The sequence below is a fragment of the Sabethes cyaneus genome, chromosome 2 (genome assembly GCF_943734655.1).
Source record: "Sabethes cyaneus chromosome 2, idSabCyanKW18_F2, whole genome shotgun sequence".
In the NCBI taxonomy this organism is placed as follows: domain Eukaryota; kingdom Metazoa; phylum Arthropoda; class Insecta; order Diptera; family Culicidae; genus Sabethes; species Sabethes cyaneus.
In genome coordinates this window covers 103,956,630-103,969,980 of record NC_071354.1, presented here as the reverse complement: position 1 = coordinate 103,969,980, position 13,351 = coordinate 103,956,630, and positions in this window count along the sequence as shown.

Here is a 13,351-nt window from a genome sequence, read left to right as displayed (position 1 = left end):
ATATCCTACAAATTATTTTTTTGTCCCCCGATTTTTCATGCCAATTTCCAAGGGGGGGGGGGGGTGACAAAACCTTTAAATATGATTTGCAATGGCCTTACTAGTAGTTAGTATCGATATTTTCGTACACAATGAAATTTATTTTTGGCACGCCCTAGGCCCCTCTCAGAGCAATGTCCTAGCTAAGCTCTGGTGGAGATACGTTTTGTCACCATGTACTTTTACCTTCTTGTTATAGTCTAATCTAACCAACTTAATACCAAGTTTGATTTATTACGTTAATCTGAAACATTTATTTCAAGCAAAATTTTTTGAACACTAAGAGAAAACTTGGGCACCATAGGGTTAAATTATATTTAAACTCTGATTTCAAGTCCGATTTCTAGCAAAATTTTAATTCCAACTCGAAGTATATTCTCAGGCCAAACTTTAATCCAGTTTACGTACAGTTTCAATTCCAACCTTAAATTCAATTTCGAGAATTATTTCAAATCCTCTTTTATGAAATAGACTAATCTCAAGTTTTTAGTCTTGACCTTGAAATGCGGTCATACATATATATTAATATTTTTTGAAACGATGGTTCTACAATTGATGAAGGGACGGCAGGGGAAAGAAATTAAAAGTTTTTGGTGAAGGAGGGGAAGAGCGGAAAGAAAAGGAGGGGGGATATTGGTAGCTACACTTGACAAGTAGTCATTTTGACTCCTACCTTTTGTCCAATGCTGGAAGGTGCATGAGTCGAACCAAGCTATAATCTGAGATTATAACCGAATTCGAACCCACAACACCCGCCAGGGCATGTGGTTCGCTGGTACTTGTCCTATTTCGACTTTAAGTTTAAATCCAATTTCAAGTCAAATGCCAAGTCTAATTCAATTTTATTTTCAAGTATAATTTCGAGCCCAATCTATCTTCTATACCTTACTTACTTACTTAGGTGGCTTGCCGTCCTAAGACAAAGCCTGTTGAACAAAATTTCTCCATGTAACTCGGTTGAGGGCTACCGCTCTCCAATTCCTCGAACACCGAGTACTCTCCGCCAGATCTCGCTCCACCTGGTCTAACCATCTTGCTCGCTGCGCTCCTGGTCGTCTTGTTCCTACCGGATTCGAGGCGAACACACCTTTGCAGGGTAGTTGTCCGGCATTCTTGCAACATGCCCTGCCCATCGCATCCGTCCAGCGTTAGCCACCTTCTGGATACTGGGTTCGCCATAGAGCTGTGCGAGTTCATGGTTCATCCTCCGCCTCCATACTCCGTTCTCCTGTACGCCGCCGAAGATCGTTCTTAGCACTCGTCGTTCGAAAACTCCGAGCACTCGCAGGTCCTCCTCGAGCATTGTCCATGTTTCATGCCCGTAGAGAACAACCGGTCTAATAAGCCGGTCTAATAATAAGGGTGCACTTTGTACGGGGACTTAGTCTGCTCGACCGCAATTGCTTGTGGAGCCCATAGTAAGCACGACTTCCGCTGATAATACGCCTCCGAATCTCACGGCTGGTATCATTGTCCGCCGTTACCAGTGAGCCAAGGTAGACAAATTCATCGACTACCTCAAACTCATCGCCGTCGATCAATATACTACTGCCCAAGCGGTGTCCTTCGGCCTCGGTTCCGCTGGCCAGCATGTACTTTGTTTTAGACGTATTTACCTTTAACCCAATCTTTTCTGCTTCACGCTTTAGTCTGGTGTACTGTTCAGCCACCGCCACAGATGTTCTGCCGATAATATCCATGTCATCGGCAAAGCAGACGAATTGACTAGATTTGTTGAATATCGTGCCCCGCGTGTTGATATCCGCTCGGTTCATAACACCTTGTAGCGCTATGTTGAACAGCAGGCATGAAAGACCAGCACTTTGACGAAGCCCTCTGTGTGATTCGAATGAAATTGACAATCCACCCGAAATCCGAACACAGCACTGCGTACCATCCATCGTAGATTTAATCAGTTTGATGAGCTTCCTGGGGAAGCTGTTCTCGTCCATGATTTTCCATAGCTCTTTCCGGTCGATGCTATCATATGCGGCTTTGAAGTCAACGAATAAATGATGCGTGGGAACTCTGTATTCACGGCCCTTTTGGAGGATTGGCCGCAGTGTAAATATTTGATCCGTTGTAGACCGACCTTCGACGAAGCCGGCTTGATAAGTTCCCACAAATCTATTCGCAATTGGTGATAGACGGCGGAAAATGATTTGGGACAGCACTTTATAAGCGGCATTGAGAACGGTGATCGCTCGATAGTTCTCACAGTCCAACTTGTCGCCCTTTTTGTAGATCGGGCAGATAACCCCATCTTTCCACTCCTCCGGTAGCTGTTCCGTATCCCAAATTCTAACAATTAGTCGGTGTAGACAAACGGCCAGCTTTTCTGGTCCCATTTTAATAAGCTCCGCTCCGATGCCATCTTTTCCAGCTGACTTGTTGTTCTTTAGCTGCATGATGGCCTCCTTAACTTCGCCTATCGTTGTGGCTGGCACCTCTTCCCCGTTTGCTGCACCGTCGAAATCGCTTTCCCCGCCGCCATGGTTTTCCGCCTGGGCGCCATTCAGGTGTTCGTCGAAGTGCTGCTTCCACCTATCCGTCACCTCACGATCGTCCGTCAGAATACTGCCAGTCTTATCCCGACACATTTCGGCTCGCGGCACAAAGCCTTTGCGGGATCCGTTCAGTTTCTGGTAGAACTTCCGCGTTTCCTGAGAACGATGCAGCCGCTCCAACTCTGCATATTCCTGCTCTTCCAGGTTGCGCTTTTTCTCCCGAAAGATTTGGTTTCGCTGCATCTTCTTCTGTTTGTATCTTTCCACGTTCTGACGTGTGGCACTGCGCATCTTGGCCGCCCGCGCAGCGTTCTCCTCATCCATCACCCTCCTACATTCATCGTCAAACCAATCGTTCCGATGATTCCAGGCCACATGCCCGATGGAGCTCTCCGATACACTGCTGATGGCTGTTTTGATAGTGTTCCAACAGTCCTCGAGAGGGGCTTCGTCCAGCTCTTCCTCTTCCGGCACCGCAGCTTCGAGTGAATGCGCGTAATTTGCGGCGACGTCTGGCTGCTTCAGCCGCGCGAGATCTAACCGAGGCTGGCGTCGGTGGCGAATGTTGTTCACAACGGAGAGTCTTGGGCGCATCTTAACCATCACTAGGTAGTGGTCCGAGTCAACGTTAGCGCTTCGATAGGATCTGACGTCGATAATGCCTGAGAAGTGCCGACTGTCGATCAAAACGTGGTCGATCTGTGATTCTGTCTGATTTGGTGACCTCCAGGTGTACTTATGGTGGATTCTGTGCTGGAAAAAGGTACTACGTACGGCCATATTCTTGGAGGCGGCAAAGTCGATAAGTCTTAGGCCCATTTCATTGGTTCGCTGGTGTGCACTGAACCTTCCAATCACCGGTTTGTATTCCTCCTCCTGGCCGACCTGAGCATTGAAATCCCCGATGACGATCTTGATATCATGTTTTGGGCAGCGGTCGTATTCACTCTCCAACTGCGCGTAGAATTCATCCTTGTCGTCATCGGTACTTCTGAGGTGAGGGCTGTGCACGTTGATGATACTTATGTTGAAGAATCGGCCCTTGATTCTCAACCTGCACATTCGAGGATTGATTGGCCACCACGCAATCACCCGTTTCCGCATCTCGCCCATCACTATGAAAGCTGTACCCAGCTCGTGTGTGTTGAGGCAGCTCTGGTAGATGGTATGTCCATCTCTGAACGTACGTACCGTTGAGCTCTTCCAGCACACCTCCTGCAGCGCTACGACGTCGAACTTGCGGCTCTTCAATACGTCGGAGAGCACTCGAGTGCTCCCTTGGAAGTTGAGAGATCGGCAGTTCCACGTCCCGAGTTTCCAGTCCATAGTCCTTTTTCGTCGCGTGGGTCTATTCCGATTGTTCCAGTAAGAATATATTTGTTCTTCGTTCCATGCTTTAGTATTTTTCGTGGTGACGGCTTGCAAAGCCTGCTACACCAACCCCCTGTTTCGCCAGAGGGCCAACGAAGCCCTCCTTTCCTGTCAGCATACGACCTTGGCTTCCACCTGGGTTGGTTACCCGATTTCCACCAAAGTTCCTCGTATCCCGGCTGGTACCACGAGGCGGTAGGAATAGGAGTTGCTGAATAAGAGGCTATGAACCACTGTAGGGTCTATTTTATGCCTACACGTGCACAAGGCACCGACGGTACGCATTATTCAGCCGTTTACCAGCCATCTTCTATACCTATTAAAATTGATTTCTGTCTGTCTGTCTGTCCGTATATTCCTTATAGACTTGGAAACTACTGAACCGATCGGCGTGAAAATTTGCATGCAGGGGTTTTTGGTCCAGGGAAGGTTATTATGATAGTTAGAGACCCCTCTTTGTATGGGGGCTCCTATACAAATGAAACACAAATTTCTGCATAACTAGAGAACTAATCAAGCAAATGAAACCTAATTTGGCATGTGGGGATTTTTGGAGGCAAGAATTTTTTTATGAATTAGGATCCCTCCCCTGTTTATGACGGAGGGGGCTCCCATACAAATGAAATACAAATTCCCTCATAACTTGAGAACTAATCAAGCAAATGGAACCAAATTTGGCATGTGGGGAATTTTGGAGGCATGAATTTATTTTATGATGGTTTGAGACCCCTCGACTCTGTGGTAGTGGGATAAAGACTCTCATACAAATAAAACAGAAATTTGTGCATAACTCAAAAACCAATCGAACACAAAAAATGTTAGACTCTTCCGAAAGGTTTTTCGCGAAACGGTATTCGGCAAAATGTTATACAATTACGGCGAATATCGCTATCTGCTTTATTTTATCTGGGTAAGCAATGACGGGAGTTGTTTTCTACTTTACTGGGAGGAAAAATAGCAAATTTGTATATTAAACTACCCATGCTTTCATTGTTAAGTAACTGCCAAAATGAATCATCTAAGGTTGAACTCCTCAGAAACTTGGAAAACTCGAGATTATGACAAAGGTCATCCGAGATTCACGATTTCTGTACAACACAGTTTAATTTGTGGCAGTACGAAGTTTGTCGGGTTAGCTGGTTTAAGGGGTTATATACAGCTAGAATTTAAAAAAAATCGATTTTCTGGTTTTAACATGATCGTAATGTACATATATTTATGTATTCACACAGAAAATTTCATGCCAATCCGTCAAATATGAACAAAGTTATACGCATATTTGTAATGACGTGTCAGAGCAATTACAGAAAGAACGCGAAACTTTGAACGCGTGTTTCTCAAAACCTTGAGGCTATTAGCACAGACAAACAGACATAACTCTTGGAAGAAAAATTATCGTACCTCACATTTAGCCTAAACACTAGCACCATCTATGATCGACATTCCCGAAGATCAAATAGCAACATGGATGTCCCTCGAAGTAGCAAGTATTTTTTATGGAGAATTCCCCTTCTTTCGTCAAAAAGCGCCAGTTTGACCAAAACGGAGACATTCCCAACTAAGTACAAATTTGAAATGATGGTTTAATCGGTACGAAGAATGGAAAACGAGTGTTATGTCTGTTTGTCTGTGCTATTAGTGTTTTTTTATTTTTTTTTTTATTTTATAGAGGCTGCATATTTGAGCATTCGCCTTTGGGCTATTAGTATTATAAATAAACTTAACTAGGCCCATAATATGTGAATTTATTATTAGGCCATTGCAAATCATATTTAAAGTTTTTGTCACCCCGCCCCCCCCCCCCCTCCCTTAGAAATTGGCTGGAAAAATCGGGGGGCAAAAAAATAATTTGTAGGATATGAGTCAAATTTCTTTTTATAAAATCAATTGTCTGTGGGCTCTACAGTCTGAAAAACTCGAAAAATGAGTCTCCGTGTTGAATTAACGCTTCTAGCATGAAACAGAAATAGAAATTCGAACAATGGAATTTCCGAAAACCGTCCAAAAAAATTTTCCTTCTTTTTTGTCTTTTTTCATATATTTTTGCATAGAAAATAATAACGTATATATTATAAGCAAGAATAGATTCGGTTTTCACGTTTAAACCTTAAATAAAAATTCTCAAAATCCATGTCTTTTTGGCTCGATCAAAAAATTCACTTCGTTTTTTTTTCACCCCCCCCCCCCTTCAGTGGCCGAACACCGAAAGGACAAAAACTTTATAAAATATTTGTAATGGCCTTATTGAAATACTAGCTGACCCGGCAAACTTCGTGCTGCCACCAATTGTATTAAAAAACGTAAATTGTTAATGGCGGATGTATTCAAAGAATAGGTTACGTTTTGTACTTGTTTTGAAAAGTTTGTGGGAATGGTTAATTACCTGCCGGATTTTCACAGAACGTCTGTTTTCTACAATCGTTTATCAATTAGTTAGACCCAGCAAACGTTTAACAAATGCTGTATATGTAATTGCTTATTAATATAACATTGGCTATATAACGGTTGAATAATCTACTATTCAAATAAAATGTTTGTTGGGAATAGCAATCTTTACGAAATCGTAACATTTATTGCCAAATATCCGTTAAAAACTTGTGAAAAATGTCGATTTTTCAATTCGCAGTATTCAACAGTTATGGTGGGTGTCATTTTATTTTTTGGAAAAGTAAACTCAATGGCGTCTAATTTCGTTTTCTGCGGTTAACCGACTAACGATATGCAATATATATTCAAAACTTATTGAGAACAGAATCATTGCGCCACCAACTGTATTTTCATTTCCGTCCTCAAACGCTTTCTATTTGCCTTTGTGCATTCGCCCATTATTAGGTCTAAATTTTACATGTTGTTTTGACACTTTCGATCATATTTCCTCTATCGTAATCAGAGCTTTGTTTTTATTTCCACGGTAATTTTTATGTGTAAATTCGGATATGTATCCTATGTCAATATTCATTAGATCTTTAATTCGGTTTGATATATCAATCGATTGGTGAGAATTTGTCGAATTGCACTGCTGAATTTCAATTACTTTCTCAATCAATTAACTGCGTTACTATCTTATACCGATCCGAAAGGTTTTATTATTCCTTAAAATACAATCAATATTATATTGTTAATTTCATTTCTTGCTGGGCTCCTCAAACATACGAAAATGCAAATAAATATACGCTTTGCTTTAAATCGTTTTTTGTTTTCTTTATTCCTTTGGTATTTCATGAGGCTTTTTGCACTTGTAAGAAGTCCAATTAGAAGTGAAAAAGACAAAAAAATATTAACAATATTGAAATACGATTTATTCTAATGGGTTACCATCATTGTAAAACTTTTTTACTGCCAATTTATTCCGGCCAATATTCCTTTCCAATACCAAATTTTATTTACATTTTTTTAGTACATAAAATATATTGTTCACTTGACAGTCAGATAGCTTTACGTATATTTTATTTAGTCAATTTAGTATGTAAAACATTTGTAAACATGCATTAGATACGCACCTAACGTAGAAAGTTTCCAGTTTCAATAGTTTCAATAACTTGATAAATGAGGTGAAAGAATTAGCTTTAGACAGTTAGGCTATTTGATAGACTGAACCCATCACACATACAACGTTTATTATTTTCTAATCTTGCAAGTTCATAAAATCGTTTATTAGCAAGAATAAGAATATAATCATTTTGACAATCAACTACAGCGAATAGAATTAGGTGTTATCTAAAGCTATCGAGTTTGCTTTTACAACAAACAAATTGACAGCCGGCTTAACTGTTGAGTCCTAAGAACTGAAAAATTAACATTTTCCACATGTTTCCAATGAATTTTCTAACTAATGGTTTACCACTGTTATAACGAACTATGAAACTATCTATGAAAATACGGCACAATTCACCATTCAATCAAAGTTACCTTCATCAACGTGTTTGTTTGCCCAGCAACGTCGCGACGCTGCTTCATATTGAATGCAGGTTGACTGATTTGCACCGATAATAATCATAGCAATCTAAAACAATGTCTATACAATGGATGGCGGGAAAAGTAAAATATCGGTTTTTTACTATTTTCATGCTTTTCGCGTGAAATTTTATTACTTTTTTAACGTATAAACCTGACGCAGACCAAAACACAACAACTGAAAAAAGAACCATGCAATTCCGTCTAGCCGTTCTTGAGTTTATCCCTTACAAACAAACAAACCAACTTAGTTTTATTATATAGAAGATGACACTGAAAAATCGAACGAGTAATCGTAGTAAACCGAAATATGCATGAGAAATGTATTCGTTTGTTTTCAGTTACTGACCTAATTCGATCGATAATTTCAACATAAAAAATTAACATATAGTGTCTAAATACCTACAGCAACACATTTGACGCGCAGATAATTAACATGAAACTTTGACAAGCAATCATGTTACATAAGAAACACTTACTGATGTTAATAGTAGCGATTTGCTACTATTTTTTTTAAATAGAGCTGTTGGATAGTTGCGTTGTTTATGGCTGCTCTCTTCAATACTTATTATAGTCCATAGCCAAATCGCGAGCTCAGCTAGAGCACAACCTTGAACATAAGAAAACAATCGACCGGTATAAGGTAAACTGGTGAACATCAAACGACACAGTGACGATGCAAATATTCACTTACATTAGGTATTAATTTTTTGTATTTGTCAGAGCATCTTATTCATTTTTGTCATTGTATAAAAGAATATTGCATTAATAGTCATTACAGTCTGCTCCACTGCACGACTTATGATTCGCAAGCTAAACAGCATGAAGGTTTACTGCATCTTACAAAGAGTGGGGTTTTTGCTATTTACCTGTGTACATTTACTGCATCAGTAGATTCAGCACCTGAGAATGTTGGCCAATGATCTCAATGATCGAAAGCAAGTGTGGAAGTACACTCCGTTTCTTACTTGCCATCAGAAGTTAACTTCTGAGAGAGCATCGCGTCGATGGATAAACGGCACGAGCGTGGAAAGGGAAATGCATTGAAGCGTTGAACCTTCGGTTTCATTGAGGCGATTTTGCGGTCTGTCGTGCCGCAGAAGATTGAAAATAACAACAACAACGCTCACCAACAACATTAGCGGCCGGTTGAACTCAAGACATAGATGGCTTAAGCCTACTAGAAGCTAGTTTCTGCTAGCAGTCATCACTTCGAAGCGGCACAGTACGCAGGGCAACCGAAGCAGGATGCCGCTGCTCAAGAGAAAAATACCAGAAACTAGTTTTATAATTAGTATTGAAAGTGGCATCGAGGATATTCAGGAGAACGAGGTACAACTATTAACCGATCTTAGTTCCTGAATATAACAGCTACAAACCCGTTCGCGTCTATCGGGATGTTCATTGGCGCATGACACAGATTCATAGTGAAAACGCTCAGTGTGGTTCAAAAAAAGGCACCGCCACAATCACATAGAAATCATGTTCTTGAAAAAACTTTAACTTATTCGAGTTTCTCTTGGCTGGTGCACAACACAGTGATATGTTCTGATAGAGCTATTCAAGGCGAAATAGTGAAATCGCGCTGCTTGCTGCTGCCGTGAGACACACGTGTACCGTTCTTCCAAGGAAACTCATTGTGCTCATATGGCATTTCATTCTGGACCAAGTTGAACCAGCTTGAACCAATTTGATTCGCCTGTTCGGATAAAGGTGTTGAAAATAATTTGCGCTGAAACTGTGCGCGCTGCTAGCGGGGAGACTTCGGTTGTAAAACGGGATTACGCGTTCGTTTGAACAACATCACACATTAATAACCTTTTGTGTGCTTGTTAGAATTAAAAAAAATCGAACGGACAGTTTAAGCATTGCAAATAAGAATTTTGAATTATTCGTTTTAATGATCGTACTGTTGCGCTTAGGCTACGTATCTTTTTAAATGTTGTGTCGGCGAAAATATTTATAGATGCCAATAAGTGTAGAATTTTTTTCTACTTTATTATACATTTTTTACCGATATTAATAATTAATGTGCTTTGGTGATAATGTTCAATGATTTTTTTAATCCCTGATGATCTGAAGTGCTTGATATTTGCCAAAATGTGTAACATATTAAAAGGATTCTAAAACGAATTTAAGCGACGTGAAAAAAATATTAGCAAACATATCCTGATTATTGTTAATAGATTCTTTATCTCTTAGATGAATGAGTGAAAAAGCCATTGCAAATTATTTTTAAAGTTTTTGTCACCCCCTCCACTTGGAAATTGGCTTGAAAAATCTGGGAGCAAAAAAATAATTTGTAGGATATGAGTTAAATTTGTTTTATAAAATCAATTGTCTGTGGACTCGATAGCCTGAAAAACTCGAAAAATGAGTGTACAAGTAGAGTTAACGCTTCTAGCACGAAATAAAAATGGGAATTCAAATAGTGGAATTTTCGAAAATCGGCAAAAAAAAATTTCTTTCGTTTTTGTCTTTTTTTCGTAGATTTTTGCAAGGAAAATAATAACGTAAAATCAAGAATAAATTTGGTTTTCACGTTTAAACTTTAAGTAAAAATGCCTAAAATCCATTTTTTTGCACGATTAAAAAATTCTCTGTTTTTTTCGCCCCTCCCCCCTCCCCTTCAATGATCCCCGGCGGGACAAAAAGTTTTAAACATATTTGTAATGGCTTAACGTAGCTAGTGTAAGCAACTTTTATATATAAAATTATCATAGCTCCAAAATTATCATAGTGGGCCCTACTAGGATTATCTGACGATTCCAAATTTTGTCGATCCAAAACCATGCAATTTAATCAATTAATCGAAATATCATAAATCGTGAACTACTTACCTTGTCAATATGTATTTGTTATTCAAGTTGTTCGTTAGATCAATAATGTATATTGATCAAATCTGGCGCAATTTATAACCTTCAACTTTAATATTGATGTTTCTATCGACGAACTTTTTTTTTCCATGTGTGGACTCATTACTGCGACCAGTATGGTTGATCTATTGTAATATCGCCCGGGTGTTTGCTGTATGACCTGCACCGCATTTATTTTGCTATAATCGCTATTGAGTGAGCGATATGCTTATTAAATTGTATGCGTGCTTGCGTGTATTGGGGTTTACCCTTCCTTCAAAGTTTGATCTACTTTACCCACTTATTCCTCGCTGTCAACACTATCCCATATTATAGCCGTCCCTGGCGAGGACTCATTCGTACCTCTGACCAGTACACTTAACTATAGGAGAGACATTTGCACTGTCAAGAGGCTTCAGTGGGTATATATAGAATTCAGCACGAAGGAAGGGTAAATGGAGGGGCCTGAGAATAAACCCATGCTAAAGTCACTTGACATCGAGTAGCTTGATTCTACTAAGATTCGAACCCACGACCACTCGCTTGTCAAAGCAGACTCTGTAACCTTGCGGCTACGGAGCCCCCCATCGACGAACTTTAATATTGTTGAAAACATTTAAATGGTACCTAGTTTAATCACTAAATCAAACCGTTAATGTGATGAAATCTAAATTGAATGATCTACTTTCCTTGGCTCTTTTTCATATTCGAGCAGGTGGAAGCTGGAATAAAAAATATATCATGTCCCCCTCTCCGATTTAAATAAAACTTTCAACATGTATTACCAATTGCAAGAAAAATCAAGCTTTTCAAAAGTGCGCAATCGCTCATAAAACTGCTATCATAAAGCTTGAATCGTTTCAGTGTCTTCGGCGCACTTATTATTGTTTGGAATATGAAGACCAACCTTATTCCTTGCTGGACTAACATTAAAAACTCGGTTTTTAATTATTGGTCTTCATATAACGAAAAACTATCTCGAAGGTACCGAAATAATTTTATCCTAAAAAGAATTTTATGTGCCATTAGATCATGTGAATAAAAAAAGCTAGAGCAAACTCTTCCATAAGATTTACACGGGAAACGATGGATTCTAGCGGAATGTTGTCTAAGATGAAATGGTAGACAATTAGTTAAACTTTATAAACAAAATACACAACGAAAAATTTTGTTTGACGTTTTTAAAAATACATGAAAGAAAAAAAAAATTAAATTAAAATCTCTATGATACCGTACGATTTTAATCAAAAAAACTTTTCAACTTTTATCATTTTGATATCGACTTATACAGGTCAAACTTCATGTATCATAGGGAGTAAATGTGTTTTTGTGAAGAAAGAATATTGGAAGAACTGGGAAAAATTATATGTAAACTGTGAAAAATGTTTAGTAAACCAAATTAAAGCGATTAAAACTAACTCAAAGGCCGGGGAATAAAGTCGAATAGTTCGAAAACATCAGGAGAGTTGAATTTCATCGATTTCGTAAGAAATAGATGGGATTTGATTCTTCTGATGTTTTGACATTGGGAAGCTGTTTGAGTTAATTTCACTTCGCGTTCGCATGAGTGCCCCTTTCTCTGTCCGCATACGACCCTAGTTTTCACCGGTTGTCCGATTTCCACTAAGTAACGTATCCCGGATGGTACCACGAGGTGGTAGAGATAGGAGTTGCTGAATAAGAGGCTGTGAAACTTCATAGTGGTTCTGGAGCGCATTATTCAACCATTTACCATCCAATTTACCAATATAGCCCAGTAGTTTCGATGGGCCTTAGTTCCGGTACGTTGGGTGATTCATGTCCTTGGCTACGTCCTATTGGCCTCGTACCACTCCAGGAGATCCTTTGAATAGTGGTACGAAGCTAGATCTGGCCAGAAGATCGTAGGGCCCTCGTGTTGCTTCAACAAACACTCCTTAAGATAGATTTGTCCGTTTACAGTCCCGGTAGTCACGAACGGTGCTCTCCGTTTGCAACATGAGCAAATCGCTTGCCAAATACTGTATTTCTTGGCAAACTTTGAAAGTTTCTGCTTCCTTACTTCCTCCGGATCATCGAACTTGCGCTGGGCGCTAAACAACAGTAGCCCCGGAAGCTGCCGGAAGTCCGCTTTGACATAAGTCTCATCATTCATGATGAGACAATGAGGCTTCGTTAGCATCTGGGTGTACAGTACGAGATGAACCAGCCCACGGCTGAAGAAATAAAACTTTGTACGCATGCAGTCCTTCCCGGTCCTTGGCTCTCTAAATGAAAGAATTGGACAGACTCAACGATTTTGTCACATCCGTGACCAAAGCATTGGGATTCCGTTTAAACGCTTTCACGACACGCTTTAGATCCTGATCACTAATAGAACATCCGTTCTGATCGCATTTCTTCTTCTGTTCGATGCTCAGAGTTCCGTAGTAACGTTTAATCACACGACTCACCGTTGACTGCACGTTTCCGAGTTGTTTTCCGATGTCCCGATGAGAGAGTTGAGGATGTTCCAGGTGCTTGCGCAAAATCATTTCGCAACGTTGCTTTTTGGGTGGCGCCATTTTTTCAAATTTTCGAAAAACTGACAACGACAAAAATACAGTATAAACAATACACTCTAAACTACTGCTACCCAAATTTTTA